Source organism: Rattus norvegicus, chromosome 9, assembly GCF_036323735.1.
Source record: "Rattus norvegicus strain BN/NHsdMcwi chromosome 9, GRCr8, whole genome shotgun sequence".
Lineage (NCBI taxonomy): Eukaryota > Metazoa > Chordata > Mammalia > Rodentia > Muridae > Rattus > Rattus norvegicus.
Genome location: NC_086027.1, coordinates 453996 through 469854, shown reverse-complemented (window position 1 = coordinate 469854; position 15859 = coordinate 453996). Strand labels below are relative to the sequence as shown.

The 15859-nt window shown below is 40.8% G+C and overlaps 1 pseudogene; it reads left to right on the top strand.

Moving 5' to 3' along the window:
- On the top strand, positions 10340 to 13640 carry Ralbp1-ps1 (ralA binding protein 1, pseudogene 1; annotated as a pseudogene).
- Positions 13641 to 15859: the final 2219 nt, after the last annotated feature.

The window sequence follows — 15859 nt, the reverse complement described above, 5'->3', positions numbered from 1 at the left end:
TGATCAAATATGATTTTGAAACTAGATCTTGCTTTTCTGGTGTGTTTGGATATTCCATGTTTGTTTTGGTGGGAGAATTGGGCTCCGATGATGGCATGTAGTCTTGGTTTCTGTTGCTTGGGTTCCTGTGCTTGCCTCTCGCCATCAGATTATCTCTAGTGTTACTTTGTTCTGCTATTTCTGACAGTGGCTAGACTGTCCTATAAGCCTGTGTGTCAGGAGTGCTGTAGACGTGTTTTCCTCTCTTTCAGTCAGTTATGGGGACAGAGTGTTCTGCTTTAGGGCGTGTAGTTTTTCCTCTCTACAGGTCTTCAGCTGTTCCTGTGGGCCTGTGTCTTGAGTTCACCAGGCAGCTTTTTTGCAGCAGAAAATTTGGTCTTACCTGTGGTCCCGAGGCTCAGGTTCGCTCGTGGGGTGCTGCCCAGGGGCTCTCTGCAGCGGCAGCAACCAGGAAGACCTGTGCCGCCCCTTCCAAAAATAGAAAATTTTTAAATGAGAATAAAAGTAAGGGTGGCTATGAAAATGCATGTAATTATTGAAGCAACAGCCTATACATAGTTCAGGGAGCTCGTTCAACCAATGTATCTAGTATTTCATGATACAGTATGGAGTTAGACATCATCATGTTGTGAGAATTCCCACTATAGTACACAAGACCATGTCTTAGAGACATCACTAAGATTAACAACAGTGTAAGGCATATGAGAAGAAGGTTACATAAGCACAACAGGATGATTTACCCATTATAATAGGGACATTTTACAATTGAAATTTGGTTTTGTAAAAGATCTTTATAAATTATACTATCCCATGTAATGATCTCAACTCCTGCTTAGATATGAAGGAAAAAACTTTTAAGAAACAAAGAACTTCTATAACATCGCAGTTGGACAGGGGCTCTGTGCCCCACCAGGACCAAGTATGCACCACCCCACCATTTAAAAAGGGAAGAAAACTGTTTGGAAGAGAACTCAGTTCCATTTGTCAGGATGGCATCCTGCCTGGAGCAATTCTGGTATGTGTCATATCGTGTTTCTCTGGCTATCCTAAGACAAAATCCTGCTTCTTAAATACCTGGCCCCTTCACTTCTATCACCATGTGGAGCAAGAATTATTTCTCAAATCATTGGCTTTCCAGTAGGAAGATGAGAGAGGGCTATTCAGAAACCATCTATTGGAAAAGTTGGATTTAATCCCTTAACTATTTTGGAAAATCTGATATAAAGAAATGTTGCCTGATCCTTAATGGATAATATTAGGGTGGAAAGTGTACAACAAAAGATTGAGGTACAAAACCAGTGTGAGGTCATCTGTGTCCATGCCAGCACGTGCACTGCACCTGTGCACACCATTGGTCTGGTTCTCAAGGAACAAATAGTAGTCTGTGGTGTGTGAAGCCTGACAGGTATTTCTCTATCTTCTTCTCAGGACATGCTGTATCTACTAAAAAAGAACGGGCTCACAACCACGGGTGTCTTTTTAGAACCTCCGAGTATAACTTTGTGCCAAACAGTAAAGGACAAATTGGATTCGGAAGAGGAGGTGGATATGAACAAGCAATCAGTTAATGTAATGGCGTGGATCTTTAAGGAAGGGAATGTCCTTCCATCATCCACCTCAGGATTCCTCTGAGTCTATGAGAGTAGTTGTCTTCTTTTTGCATTCCCTTGAGTGACAGTAGATATGTATGAGAGAAATCTTATATGCTCAAAGTCTCCTCTGTTAGTGTTAATAACATGGATGATGTTTTGTTCAGAAATTGTTTAAGCAATGTGATTGTTGAACTATCAAAAGTGAACCCTCCCTTCATTTCTAGGAGACCAAATCTCAAAGCAAATGTCCTTATCCTTTGGTGTACAATTTTTCTGACTGTCTCAACCTATGCTCAGAGCCAACAGTTCAGGAGTTATTATCTATATATATAAACTGGCACTCAGAGTCACAGGATAGTTTGTTCTTTGTACCTTGACTAGCTGTGGTTTTCAGTAATTGTCTCCATCCATTTCAAAGAGAACCTTTTTTGATGGGTAAGGGTATATTATCTATGAACATTAAGTTAAATATTTATAATAGAGTTTGGAGTTACACTTGTTTAGTGAAATAGGGGCAGGGCATTCTCTAAGAACTATGACCACATGTGACTCCATGCTTCCAGTACCAGACGTGGCTTTCTGCTCCTGAGAAATCCGATAATAACTTCCTCTGGTTGTCTTTATTGTGGGTATCATAATTGTATGTTTCTATCATTTAAAAATAGTATTCGAACTGTAGTATTAATTGCTTATATGTGCTAGTTTGCTCAGCTGTCCACCTGAGGCATGCTGAGCTAAGGAAAGATTTTTCTATAGTCCAAGTAAATCTGAAAATGTACTTTTTGGTAAATAGCTTAAATAGATGAAACTTACTGGGCCCACATATCATGGAACGTTTTATCTAGGGGAAATTTGGGGAACTGTGAAGAAAGTTGGAACTAAACTGAAATTTACAGGTGAATGTACTTTGAATAATTTCCATGTTTAATTTTTTCCACAAAAATATTTTTCCTCTCTTTATAAGGACTTCCTCCAAAACCTCAAGGGAAGTCTAATGACTTCAAAACTATATGATGAGTGGATTGCTGTATCCGAAAAGGTCAATGATGAAGAGAAATTAGCCGCAGTGCAGAGGTAGTTGTTGGAAACTGTGAACAACCTCAACAAAATAGAAGTAACATTTGCTTACACACATTAGAGATTATATACCACAGAAACATTTACTAAGAACACTGACAGACAGCAAAAGCTTTCAATTGTTCACAAACATGGAAGACACTTTCAAAAGAGTATGAGTTACAGTGGGAATTACAGTAGCCCAGGCTTATAATCTTACTTTCATATTCCAATTAGATTTGTCTTTTTTCTGAATTGGGTAAATATTTCAAGCAATGATTTGAGTACAAACTCTTTCATTTTATTTACAGTGCATCCTGCATACGATACGATTACTCCGTTCCCTTCCTTCATATTTACAAATTGAGTATACTTGTTTTAAAATAACTGTCTCTGTGTTCAGTCTTTTAGATAAAATGCCACCTGAAAATGCAGCTCTTCTGAGGCAACTTTTTTGTATATTATATGAAATTAAAAGTAACTGTTCTTTTAATGAAATGTCTTCTTACCACCTATCTGTTGGGTTAGCCCCCCTCTTATTTGTGCCCAGCTCCTGGAATAATGGAGTGACAAATGATATTGGCAAAAGGGTAATTAGATAAGAACTTTATGCCTAGCATTGATGAGCCTTTACAATGAGACAGGAAAACAGGATTACCCTGAGAATCTTGGTTATTTTGTTGTTGTTGTTGTTGATGATTGTTTTGGTTTTTGTTTTGTTTCATTTTGTAAAGTAAGTACAGCTTTGAAAGGTGTTCTTCTGGAGGGAAGGAATCATTGGTGCATTTTAAGTAAAATATAAATGGTATTTGAGCTCAGTGACTCAGTCTTTTGTCTTTGTCATTTAGAATATCCTTACACTAACCCATAGAGAACAAATGCTATGAAATGATACAAAAAAAATCCTAGGTACTGGGTTCAGCAATCAAGACTTAATTCTGACATATTCAGTGTAGAATGTGTGAAATTCTACTTGTTTTCAAGGTGGTTTCCCCAACAAAAAATGGCAATGCAATTGGGATTTTTTTTATCAGATATGATCCTTAAGAATTCCTGATTAATGTGAATAAAATACCATTGGCCTCAGGATGCTGGTTATGATTGGTTTAGAGAAATTATTGTGTATACTTTTCTATGTTAGCCATCTTTCAAGTACTATAATAAACTACCAAACCTTATGCAGTACAGTGATCAAATGGTTATTTTGACTCTAGGTATTTGAGTTTCTGATCCATTATTAATTGACCAATTGTCCTTGGACCTGTAAGGAACATACTGTAAAACAACTCAACTGAGAAACAATAATATTCCTCATATTGTGTAGAAGAATCAAAGATCAGGAGAAGACAGGGTTCCAAAGTACCTGCCATTGAAGATACATAATTATCCCACTTCCTCCCAGTAGATCTTATTTCAAATATCTCCCAATATAATGAATCATAAAATCAAGATGTTACCATTGCATCTGCACTGAGTCATCACTGTATTAAGATTAAGTAATTAACTAAATATGTGAAGAAATGGCACCTACAGTGATATATTGATGCAGCTGTTACCATTGCACTGCACTGAGACACATGAATTTCACTGCTCAGATGGGTTTGCCTGTCTCTTACTTTTTAGACAGCCCATGGGAACTTTCAATAGGATGGTACCGACATTCAGAGGCCATCTTCCCTCCTTAGCTCTGCCTTTCTATAAGCATCCTTATAATCATGCTCACACATATATTATAAAATGTAACCAAAGCTATTTCAGCGTACAGTATGTATCAGATACTGGCCATCACAATGTAAAAACTGGAAATCATTCTCTTATGTAACATTGCACTGTGATGATCACACTTGAACATCTGATCTCACAATCTTTTAAATTTCTGACAAAAGCCTGCCCCTATTTCTAACAGCTAAATTTTTCTCAGAATTTTGAACGGCATATTTTTAGCCTCCAAGACTAAGAAGTAAAATGTGATTTTGCAACCATGCAAAATGACAGAGACCCTCTGCGTTTGCCCTGTTTTTTCATAGATTTCTCTAGTAGAATTTATGATCGAAAATTCTCCAAAATTTTTGGAGAGGACTTGGCTGCAGTGCGGCATGGAACATCACTATATCATCCTCCCGGAGGAAAGTCCTCATGTTCCCAGAATAATGCAACAAATATTGGAAACATTAAGGAAACTGAGCAGGGACTCAGCAGCTGCCCCATTGGGAGAACATGCACTACTGGCTATAATACAAGGCCGAGAAGTCCAGCTGCTCCCCTTCCCTTATAGGTTGTTCTACTCCCAGAACTTAAAGTTAAATCATTGAGCACTGAAAATATGATTTATAACAAACAGTAATGAAGGATTTACCATGTGAGGGAAAATTTCACCTGTGCATTATAGATATTATCCTATTGTTAGAATTTGCTTCCAAATTTTAGTACCTCTTTCCACTGGTCCTGAGTTTATGCTAGAGGTTAAACACAGAAATGAGATTAAGAAATTAAGAATATGTAAAGAAATGATACTTACAATGATATATTGATTCTTAACATTTTGTCCATTTTATCAACTTGAGTATTTCTTATTTACATTTCTTTTTTATTTTATTAACTTGAGTGTTTCTTATTTACATTTCGGATGTTATTCCCTTTCCTGGTTTCCGGGCCAACATCCCCCTAACCCCTCCCACCCCTTCTATATGGGTGTTCCCCTCCCCATCCTCCCCCCATTGCCGCCCTCCCCCCAACAATCACGTTCACTGGGGGTTCAGTCTTAGCAGGAACAAGGGCTTCCCCTTCCACTGGTGATCTTACTAGGATATTCATTGCTACCTATGAGGTCAGAGTCCAGGGTCAGTCCATGTATAGTCTCTAGGTAGTGGCTTAGCCCCTGGAAGCTCTGGTTGCTTGGCATTGTTGTTCATAAGGGGTCTTGAGCCCCTTCAAGCTCTTCCAGTTCTTTCTCTGATTCCTTCAACGGGGGTCCTATTCTCAGTTCATTGATTTGCTGCTGGCATTCGCCTATGTATTTGCTGTATTCTGGCTGTGTCTCTCAGGAGAGATCTACATCCGGTTCCTGTTGGCCTGCACTTCTTTGCTTCATCCATCTTGTCTAATTGGATGGCTGTATATGTATGGGCCACATGTGGGGCAGGCTCTGAATGGGTGTTCTTTCTGTGTCTGCTTCAATCTTTGCCTCTGTATTCCCTGCCAAGGGTATTCTTGTTCCCCTTTTAAAGAAGGAGTGGAGCATTCACATTTTGGTCATCCATCTTGAGTTTCATGGGTTCTGTGTATCTAGGGTAATTCAAGCATTTGGGCTAATAGCCACTTATCAATGAGTTCATACCATGTGTGTTTTTCTGTGATTGGGTTACCTCACTCAGGATGATATTTCCCAGTTACCTCCATTTGCCTATGAATTTCATAAAGTCATTGTTTTTGACAGCTGAGTAATATTCCATTGTGTAGATGTACCACATTTTCTGTATCCATTCCTCTGTTGAAGGGCATCTGGGTTCTTTCCAGCTTCTGGATACTATAAATAAGGCTGCTATGAACATAGTGGAGCACGTGTCTTTGTTGTATGTTGGAGCATCTTTTTGATATATGCCCAAGAGAGGTATAGCTGAGTCCTTAGGTAGTTCAATGTCCAATACTCTGAGGAACCTCCAGACTGATTTTCAGAATGGTTGTACCAGTCTGCAATCCCACCAACAATGGAGGAGTGTTCCTCTTTCTCCACATCCTCGCTAGCATTTGCTGTCACCTGAGTTTTTGTTCTTAGCCATTCTTACTAGTATGAGGTGGAATCTCATAGATGCATATAAGAAACAAAATAGCAACTCAATAGCAAATTGGATTTTCTCTATGTAACAGCTCCGGCTGTCATGATCAGTGAACCAAACTGAAATCAAATTTACAGAGATCCTCTTGGCTCTGCTTCCTGAGATCTAGAAATAAAGGCATGTGCCACCATCCTAGTCTCTTACGAAAATCTATAAATATAGCATAATAAACCCATATGGTTGACATAGACACTACGATCTCAGATTTGAGCTCACAGATCAGTGGAGAAAGCCAAGGAATATAACAAAAGTGCAGTTAGGCAAATTGTGTTGTGAAGTCCAGATACTGCTGGTACTTTACTGTTGTCCACGGCAGTCAGAAAGTCAAATAATAGGATGAAAAGATTGATAATATATGACTGTTTGATTCTAATACCTATAAGCATAGCTTTCAAGGCAAACACAATAACTTACTCTTTATACATGAAGAATGGGCCATATAGAACTATATATTGAGTGCCTTATGAAGCAAGATCATTATAAATGTTATATTAATTAGTTATTTTCTGTGTGTGATATTGCATAAGGCATGCAGGTGGTAAAAGGAAAAGGGCATGTATCCTAGGGCTAAGTGAGGACTAAATGAGTTCAGTTACAGCAATGATTTCCCTTCTTTCTTAGATTCACAAAAACACAAAGGCAATGTATATACTAACCCAAGAGTAACATCTATTAATCCACGACAAGCAAAACAGAAATGTTTGTTTGGCAAATCTCTTTCGGGTCTTTTAGAAGACAAAAAGTTGCCTACTCCAAAACTTGTATCACTTTGGGTTTCTACAGCACCTTCGTTCTAAGGAATTACGTAATCAAACAGGTTAATGTTTAGATAACCTATACATGAAGGTAAGATCATTGTAAAATAGAAATAATTTGCACTGAAGTTTGAGTCATGTAATTGAAAGAAATCAAAAATACAAAATAAAAAGAAATAGTATTCCCACGTTTTACCCTGATTGCATCAAAGATCCTAACCCACCAGCTTCTTGGAGGAAATGGGTCTAGGGAAGTACACCGCTGATAACCCGACTGTAAAGTCCTCCAGCTTCTTTATGACTCCATATTATTCTGGAGTTGATCCCTTAATAGCATTGACTCTGAGATTACTCAATCTTTTATAATTAATATCTATAGACTTTTACTTTACTTTATCAATGAATTAGATGCACACATTATTTTTTTGCTATATAGTAACATCTTTTATTATAGTGGACTAGATTTAAATGCTGCCTAATATGGCTTAATTTATTTTAAACTACTTACTAAACTTTTTGGAAATATATATTTACTGTCCACATCTATTTTAGTACTATAGCTGAGCTAGGAATTTATGCTTTGTGTGAACCAATTTATCTTGTCAGACACATGAGCGTTCCTGCCCATTTCTTAGGTATTTTAGAGCAGAGTTTTCTGGTAACCATGTTTTTAATCATGTAATCAATTGAAAATAGAGAAAATGTGGAATAAATTTGTGTATGGTAGTCATTTTTTACAGAATAAAATTATGGAAGAATAATTGACAAATACTTGGGCTCTTAAATGTGACAGCATCTTTAGACATAGTTAAGAATAAGAAGTCACAGAAAGGGTTGGGGATTTAGCTCAGTGGTAGAGGGCTTGCCTAGCAAGTGCAAGGCCCTGGGTTCGGTTCCCAGCTCCAGAAAAAAGAAAAAAGAAAAAAGAAAAAAAATAAGTCAGAGAAAAGGAAATTAAAGTCTTAGAAGTAGGGAAATAATATTTATAAAAATAAAAAACTTAGGATACATAATAGAGGCCAGGAGAGACAGGAAGTAAAATACTGATTTGATCTCTAGAAGGGAAATATCCCAATATTTACTTAGAATGCCATACTTGAGAAAGATATTCATAGAAGGAAACAGAAAGTAATAAAGGACCATTCACCAAAATGCTTTGGGGAACAGGAGTCCAAACAAAACGGTGATGTTACAAATTGGGGAAAAATGGATTAGGGAAGAAAATGTATTTGGAAGCTAAAACAGATAAAGTTCAATGACTTCTTTATTCCTCTCAGTTATTGCTGTGCACCCAAAACTGTCCTTGCTCAGGATCACAATAAAAGACATATTTGTGCTTCAGATGTGGATCTCTATTAATACAAGCTTATCCTTATCCCACACAGGATATGTTATCCATAATTGCAGAGAAAGGACCAGAATCAGATCACATATTCGAAATTCTGCCTTAAGAATCACACTGGTCCCTGAGGTGTAGGCTTGACAGTGAACAACACAGTGACTGGAGTGAAGAATACATGCTTATAACAGCATCTGTCTTAAAGGTAAGGAAGGTTTTTACATCACCAACATTAACATCCCTCTAGAGATGCATATGTCCTTTCTGTCCTTGAGATTACATGATGATGTCTGTTTCCTGGAGCTATGGACACATGACATCTTGATAAGAGGCATAACATCTAAAAGTCTGACAACCTCAAAGACTCATCACAAAGACACAGGTGAAGAGCTTCTGTTGAAAGTTAACATCCTCATATATCAGATGGGCTTTAGTTTGGCGTTAAAAAAGTTTCTCCTGATTTCACCTCTGACCATACCATGTGAAGTAATAGTGGAACAAGTTACAATAGTGGTAAAAGTGTGTTTCACAAAACACGTTTCAATAACACTTACCAAAAAATGTCCTTCAGAAATAACAGCTCAAAATGGCTAGTCCACCACTGATCAAGAATTGGTGTAAACAGGCAAAGGCTGGGCGGGGTGGGAATGGGGTTCCTGCATCCGGCCAGGGGGACAGCACAGGAGGCAGAGGCTACATCAGAGCAGATGTCGCTCGGCTGCAGGCACTGGTGGAACCGATAGGTAACAGAAGGCCACTTCCCTTCCTCCTCAGGGCTTCAGCTCTTTCCTGCCCCCCACCAGCAGCCCTAGTGAACACTGCCAGGCCAAGCAAGGCGGCGGGCTGACCCGGACTCCCGGCTCTGAGGAGATCAGCCCTACAAAATTTCCTGAATTGTACGGGACAGGTGAGCCTTCACCTCCCCATGACATCTTCCACGAGCCTCCTGATATCGTGTCAGATGATGAGAAAGACCATGGAAAGAAAAAAGGAAGGGGAGGGGGGAGGGGGATGTTTGCCCGGATACCGGGAAAGGGAATAACACTCGAAATGTATATAAGAAATACTCAAGTTAATTAAAAAAAAAAGAAAAGAATGAAAAATGATGGTTGCATATTCCCAGCTGAGCTTATACAATTATGGTTGTATATATGCTGCACAGGAGAAGATGAGTGTCTGCCAAGGAGGAATTTACGATTTTGTCCCTTGTCTTTAGACTGAAACTGGAAGGACTTTGATATATCTCCCATATCTTAGTTACCAGCAGCTCAAGATAACCTCTATGCCAAGGAAGTCAACCACTATGCTATCAAACTTAAAGACTCATCAGGAGCCCAGAGCTCCCAGAAACTAAGCTACTACCCAAAGTTCACATGGACAGACCCGAGGCTCCAGCTGCATATGTAGCAGAGGATGGCCTTGTTGGGCACCAATGGGAGGACAAGCCCTTGGTCCTGTCAAGGCTGGATCCCCCTACCCCAGTGTAGGGGAATGTCAGGGTGGGGAAGTGGAAAGGGGAGGTGGTTGGGGAGGGGGAACACCATTACAGAAGAATGGGAGGGGAATGGGATAGCAGGCTTATGGACAGGAAACTGGGAGGGAATAATGTTTGAAATGTTAATAAAAATAACCAGAAAAAAAAAAAGAAAAAAAAAAAAAGAAAAAAGGAAAATTTAAGAAAAAGGAGAAAAGGACTGAAGGCTATGCTGCCTTCCAGGAAGACAGCTCTGGAGATGAAGCTGAAAGTCCTTCCAAGATGAAGAGGTCCAAGGGAATCCATGTGTTCAAAAAGCCCAGCTTCTTTAAAAAGAAGGAAAAGGATTTTAAAATCAAAGAAAAGCCCAAAGAAGAAAATCATAAAGAGGAAAAGCACAAAGAGGAAAAGCATAAAGAAAAGAAATGTAAAGTCTTGACGGCAGCCGATGTTGTTAAAGAGTGGAAGGAGAAGAAGAAAAAGAAGAAGCCAACTCAGGAGTCAGAGGTGCCTCAGACGGACGTCCCAAGTCTCAGACCCATTTTCGGCGCTCCCTTGGCTGATGCAGTAGAGAGGACCATGATGTACGACGGCATCCGGCTGCCAGCTGTCTTCCGAGAGTGCGTGGACTACATGGAGCAGCATGGCATGAAGTGTGAAGGCATGTACCGAGGGTCAGGAGTCAAATCAAAGGTAGATGAGCTGAAAGCAGCCTATGATCGAGAGGAGTCTCCAAACCTGGAAGAATATGAACCTAACACTGTAGCCAGCTTGCTGAAGCAGTATTTGCGAGACCTTCCCGAGAATTTGCTTACCAGAGAGCTTATGCCCCGATTTGAAGAGGCTTGTCGGAGGACCACAGAGATGGAGAAAGTGCAGGAGTTCCAGCGCTTGCTCAAGGAACTGCCCGAATATAACCACCTTCTGCTTTCCTGGCTCATTGTGCACATGGACCACATCATTGCGAAGGAGATAGAAACCAAGATGAGCATCCAGAACATCTCTCTAGTGCTGAGCCCAACTGTCCAGATCAGCAATCGGGTCCTGTGTGTGCTTTTCACACACGTGCAAGAGCTCTTTAGCACCGTGGTCCTGAAGCAAGTAACGAGACCTCTGCGTTGGTCCAACACGGCCACAATGCCTACACTGCCAGAGACCCAAGCAGGCATCAAGGAAGAGATCAGGAGACAGGAGTTCCTTTTGAACTGTTTACATCGAGATCTGCAGCGCGGGATAAAGGACTTATCTAAAGAAGAAAGATTATGGGAAGTACAGAGGATTCTGACTGCCCTCAAGAGAAAGCTGAGGGAAGCTAAAAGACAAGAGTGTGAGACCAAGATTTCCCAGGAGATAGCCAGCCTTTTGAACGAGGATGTTGCCAAAGAAGAAATGGACGAAAATGAGGAGGACATAAATATCCTCCCTGCCCAGGAGAATGAGATCCTGACTGAGCAGGAGGAGCTCCTGGCCATGGAGCAGTTTCTGCGTAGTCAGATCGCCTCGGAGAAAGAAGAGGTCCACCGCCTCCGAGCTGAGATTGTGGAGATCCAGTCACCAGCATGGCTGCAGCGTGACAGAGGAGCACTCTTCTGACAGCGAGTGCGAGAGCAAGGATGAGGAGGAGCTGCAGATCATTCTGGAAGACTTACAGAGGCAGAATGAAGAGTTAGAAATAAAGAACAATCACTTGAACCAAGCAGTTGGTGAAGAGCGGGAGGCCATCGTTGAGCTCCGAGTGCAGCTCCGGTTGCTCCAGATGCAGCGAGCCAAGTCTGAGCAGCAGCTCCAGGAGGAGGAGCCCGAGAGGCAAGGGGACACAGGCCCACTGCCCTGTGAAGGTGTCCTTGAGGTGATAGCAGCCAAGGAGCAGGTGAAGCCCTCGCCCAGCAAAGACCCGAAGGAGACGCATCTGAACTGCCCCGGCCCTGTGCATCATAGTGTAAGCAAGAGTCCACTGCCTGTCCTGCCTGGCAGCGTTCTGTAAAGGCTCTCAGAGATGCTCACTCTTGCACACGTCTGACTCCGCGTCAGGCTCAGGTCCTGGGAGGGTGAAGCGGTGGACACTCGGGGGTGGGGGGCTTGCAGGGAACACAGGCATTTCCAGATAGTGTCAGCTTATTTGAAAATTAATTTTCTTTGATAAAAATAACTATTTTAACCCTTGAGTGGCTTCTTTTTAAACCAAAAAACTTTGTTGTGGTTGTTGTTGTTGTTGTTGTTGTTGTTGTTGTTCTTTAAATCACAGTAGAATCAGGATCTCTTTCTTATCAAAGGGTGGGAACCAAACCAGGTCACTTCTGCGCCTGCCTTGTGGACGCTCGTGGTCTCACCAGCCCTGCAGGGTCCCTGGCCACTCTTGCTTGTGCCTTCCACACCTTTTGGTGCAGATTGTTCAGTGGGGATCTGCCTCATATTCTCTGACTGGCCAAAAAGGCTCACGCTGGGGTTCCTTGTTCCTGCCCTGTGTGTACCACTTTTCTTTTCCAGCTCCGAGTCTGTCATTGTGAGTCAGGACGGCCCAGTTTGGTTGCAGAGGGAGGTTACCATGCAGCCTGCCACCAGCCTGGGCAGGGCAGGCCACCCACTCACTGCCAGGGAGCAGCAAGGGCCTTTTCTCAGAGGTGATCAGAGATGACCACCTTGACCCTGAGGTTGCACAGGACGCTTCTCACACCAGAGTCCTTTTCCACACTGACCTTCCAGGAAAGTCACCTTCCACAGTGACTTCAGTTGCTAGCTTGGGCTGGGATACCCACACCTCTGCCAGGATAAGCCATGTAGATGCTCTCATGCACAACTTTCACCTGTCCATGTCATCTCAAGGGGCTGCTTAAGGACTCTGACAGAACTGAGCGGAAGGAAGGAAAGCATAACTGTAATTGACCGCACCTGGTGTTTGCCTCTAACCCAAGACAACTGCTCCCAGTGGTCTGGGAGGCCGGACTCTTAGGCAACCGGATTTCACTGTCAGATGAGTGGCCCCCAGGAAGGTCCCCTGTGGCTCTGAAGACAGATCCCACACTCTAAAGTGAGCAACAAACCCACAGGAGGGCTCTAGTCTACTCCCCAGTTAGTATTTATTTCAGCACCTGTTTTGTGCGATTTTTCATTAGCCTCTACCTATTGCACTGTGGTGACTTGTTGGCCATTATTTGATTTTTGTATGAAAAAAAAAGCTTTGTTATAGAAATCAGCATACTATTTTTTTTAAATCTGGAGAGAAGATGTTATGGAGACTGGAAACGTGGTCAGGTGTCAAATGAAAATGTATAAATGCATTGCTGCACCTGTCAGATGTGCGACACTCATTCTATATTTGCTGACAATATCGAAGAATTCTTTTTGTTTGTGTAAACTCTAATTTCTATCAAGGTATCATGGGTTTTTAAAATTTCATTACAAATGTCTCAGTGTTGGTTAACTAATTTTTGCCAGGACCATTATTGATTAAGGAAATAAATTCAGCAGCCATTTGAGAAAAAAAAAAAGAATTGGTGTTCAATGTTGGATATTGCCCTCCCTACATGGAATTGTTTTCATTCCCAATCAAAAAACTAACCAGCAATTTCACTTTATCTGAATATTCACACTGGTCCCTGAGGGATAAGATAGACACCGAACGATATATTAATTGGAATGAAGAACGGGGTGCGTGTTATACCATCTCTCTTTCCTGGAACCATGATCTCTTGATAAGATGCATGGCAGGTAAAAGTCTGACAAAGATTAGAATGTCACAAGATTCATCTCAAAGACACAGGTGAACAGCTTCTGTTGGAAGGTAAAATAATCATATAACAGATCGGCTTTAGTTTGGCATTACATATATTCCCACTGATTCACCTCGGGCTGTATATTGTAAAGTAATATCAGGACAAGTAGTAATAGTGATAAAAGTGTGTTTTACAAAATTCATGTCTTAAATAATACTTACCAAAAATTATCCCTCACAAATAACAGTTCAAAATGGCTAGTCCACCACTGACCCATAATAGGCTGTCAATGTTTGATATTGTCCTCTGCCCAGTAGATAAACAAAATTGTTTTCCTTGTCAATCAAAAAACAATCCAGCACTTTCACTTTTGCCGGATATTGACCTTCTAATTCCATGTCAAGTAGTCAAGAATTAACCTAAGTTACATTTAACCTGTCTACCACTCTTAATTTGTCAGGGAGCTGCAGTGACTCTACAGCAAATATCCTTGTTTTATTTCTGTTTGGGCCTTGATCTGAATTCACCTCTCAGAAGACTGTGGACCTATGGCCCAGACATCAAGAGAAAACATAATGTTCTGCGATTAACTATGTTTAGTAACATTGGGCAAAGGTACCCAATGATTCCTCCTTGGCTCTTGAGCTTGCCAAGTGTGTCTGGTTAAAATTGCCAGAAACTAAGGACCACATCATGGGGAGAAAGTTAAGATCAGTGACTGAAGGTAGCCATGTGCATTCAAAGAAATTTACAGGTACAAGAGCACCTGGGATTCTTCCAATTTTATGACTTGCTACCCTTAGTACAACATGAAAGTTATTTGTGGTATTTTATGAACAAAGACAGTATCTGTTCTTTAAACAAACTGATGCTTACAACTTAATTTATATTGTTGAATATTTACCAATTTTAAGAAAAAGATATGAAACTGAGATGTTCTCACTTGGAAAACATATAAGAAATTTCATCACTATTCCAGGTGGTCTGTAAGTAGAGGTCTACATGTATATTACAGCTTTACTCTGTGTGTACTCTACACATTCACCAAATTATACAATTAGGATCAGGTAATTTCTGGTGCTGCCAATTTTTGAGAGTTGCCTATTTCCAAGAAGAGGACTATGGTCTTTGTTTCTTTGTTTTGTTCATTTATTTTATTAGTTACTATCATCATCATTATTATAATCATCATCATTATTATTTTACATTTATTTATTTGTTAATTTTATGTCTCCTATGCTGACACCCCCCCCATTCTCTCTTTACAAAGTCTTTTTCCTTCTCTGAGCCAGTTACAGGACCCTGGTTTATCCTACTACCTTGGCACCTCAACTCTGTTCAGGGTTAGACTATCTTCTCACCTAAGGCCAGTTGAGGAGGAGTTTCAAGTCAAGAGCTTGCAGATAGCCCTGCTCCACATGTTGAGGGACACACATGGAGACTAAGCTTTATGTTTGCTATAAATGTGCAGTAGGTCATGGTACAGCTTCTGTAGGCTTTTTAGATGGTAATTCAGCCTTTGGTAGCCCCTAGTGGTCCTGAGTAGTTGATTCTGTAGCTCTTCCTATGGAGTTCCTATCTCCTTAAGGGTGTGGCATCCTTCCCCCATTTCTTCCGTACAAGTCCCTGATTGATCCATAAAATCCAATGATTGGCTATGGCTCTTCATATCCTATTCCAGTCAGCTGCTGGATGGAGCCTCTCAGAGGGCACTTATGATAGGCTCCTGTCTGGATATTCCATGTAGGAGCTGGTTTCCTTTAGGCAGAGAGAGCTTTGAGCTGGGAAGTGGAGTGGAGATCTATGATTGCAAGGAGTGGTGTAGTCTAGAAGCCAGGAGAGGCAATTTGAACAGACGGTAGGTTTACTTCATTGCTATAGCAACTAGGACTGTGCTTCATTGATTCTAGTCTTAGGGAAGAAAAAAATAAGATCCTGCATATAGGTTCCACTTCTGAGCCAAGATTCTGGAGCCAGGGCAGTTTGGGAATCTTTTAGGGAAGTGCACTCTCAACCAATGATTCTCAGCCTCCCTAATTCTGTAACACTAATATTTTTCTCATGGCTTTGTGACTCTTAACCATTACTTCATTT